This window comes from Monodelphis domestica, chromosome X, assembly GCF_027887165.1.
Source record: "Monodelphis domestica isolate mMonDom1 chromosome X, mMonDom1.pri, whole genome shotgun sequence".
Taxonomy (NCBI): Eukaryota; Metazoa; Chordata; class Mammalia; order Didelphimorphia; family Didelphidae; genus Monodelphis; species Monodelphis domestica.
Window position 1 is genome coordinate 3,303,523 of NC_077235.1, and position 2,047 is coordinate 3,305,569.

Sequence of the window (2,047 nt, forward strand, 5' to 3'; positions counted from 1 at the left end):
TCCTCCAGCCTTTGTCCACAAGGATGATTCCGTACCCAAGTTTGTTTCTGAAGAGTCACTCAATTGGCTTTTCTGATGTCTAATGTGCTCATGTGATTCTAGCAGGGACAGGAATTTTAGCCTGAGACTGGGTATAACAGCTTCCTTACAGGTTGTCCAATCAACATCTTTGAAGTGCCTACTATGTGCCAGGCACTGTGCTAAAAGCTAGGGATTCAGAGAGGACGATAAGCAAGGAAATAATCAACAGAAGGAAACACTGGAATGAATGAAGAGGGGTTGGGAAAAGCTTCCTGTAGAAGGTGGGATTTGAGTTGGGACTTGTAGGGAAACAGGCAAGCAAGAAGGCAAAGATGAGGAGGGAGAGCATTCCACATGTGGAGGACAGCCAGAGAAAATGACAGAGCAGAGGGATGGAGGAACAGCCAGGAAGTCAGTGTCACTGGGTGGAAGAGAACATGTCGCAGAGCGAGTGAGGTGCAAGACAACTGGAAAGGGAGAAGAGGGCTTTGTTCTGAAGGGCATTGAATGCCAAGCAGAACATTTGCTCCTGGAGGTGTTTGGGAGCCCCTAGAGTTTATTTGAGAGTGCTGGGCTTGGGACTGGGATGAAGGAGTAGTCCCATGGTGCTGGTTATAGGCAGCTTGTGTGTACTCACGTTGGGCAAATCAGAGTGGAAACTTGACTCTGGAAAACATTTCACATGATGTTGCGCTACATAGGCTAAGGGAAATGATGAAAACAAGTATCTTTCAAACCCAACCACTGTTAAAGAAAGAAAGAAAAAAAAGTTCAAAAACTGGAAGAGTCCCCAGCGTGGTCAGGGACCTCCTGGGAAGGGAAGGCTGGGTGCCAAGAACACCACTGGAGAAGATGTACTGCCTCACACGGAGGGCACTTTGCAAAATTAGCCCTTCTCTTTCGGGGATGGGGCATGAAAGTTGGCACCTATTCTCAAGTTCTTTGGATCAACAGCTGACTTCTGGGCACAGTCTCTGTGATTAGCCGAGAACTGCAAGTTGGCTACTCTTTTGGATTCCTTGTAAAAGGAGGCAGAAACAAGAACTGGCGATGTTTCCAGGACTGGCAGGTCTCTCAACAAAATGATATGGACTGCCGGGGATGCGATTTGGATAGGGTGGAATGACTTGGCTCTTCCCATCAAAGTCACGAGAGCTTGTCAGCCCTACCCTCATGGTCTGGGATCTCAGAAGATAGCGTTCTCCCTAGGACGACCCCAACCAAGTATGTTTGAGCGAGGTTGTAGCCTCCTGCCTCCATCAAGAATCGTGAAGTGAGGAGAAGGCAAAAAACAGTAGGAGAAAGAAAAGAGTCGGGCAAGAAAACACTTAGCTGAAAGGAAAACATGGTAGTCCCGAGACCTGTCCCAATTACATAGCACACAGGTGGGCTTATGGGGGCCAAAGTCCACAAAGGTGACATAGGCTGTCCCTTTGGAACATACAAGCCCACCTTCGTTAACTCTAGGCAAAGTTAGACCACATCATCCAGATTGCAAGAGGAAGGCTTCCGAGCCCCATCTTTGCCCCCGGATTGGCTGAAATAGAACCCACACTTTAAAGCTGTTGCTCCAAGCCCCGGAACCGCAAGGGGGAGCTTGGCAATTTTGAAAGTGCCTTCTCAGAGACTGGGGGGGGGCCTCCAAATCCTCAGTGCAGTTGAAAATGTCAACAGCTTGCAGATGAATGAGGACTTAAGAGCATTTTGTAGTACATGATTTGACCCTAACGACAACTCTTAAAACCTGAGAACATGCCTGTCTGTTGCTCTGCCTCTCGGGGACTCTGGGCCCCATTGGGAGCATTGTCTAGTTTCTCATACAACTTGTCATTGCTGGCATCTCTCCTGTGCACGGTGTAGCATTGGCACAGCCCATGCAAAGCGATTGACTCCAGGATCCAGGCCAGTTACGGCTGTCTGGCAGCAGGGAGCCCCAGCACAGCCTCCCGTGCCATCATCAGCCCTTTCTAATTCTTGGTCTCCTTTTTGGCATCCTCAGCTGGGAGCTGCTGAACAAAATCCCAGT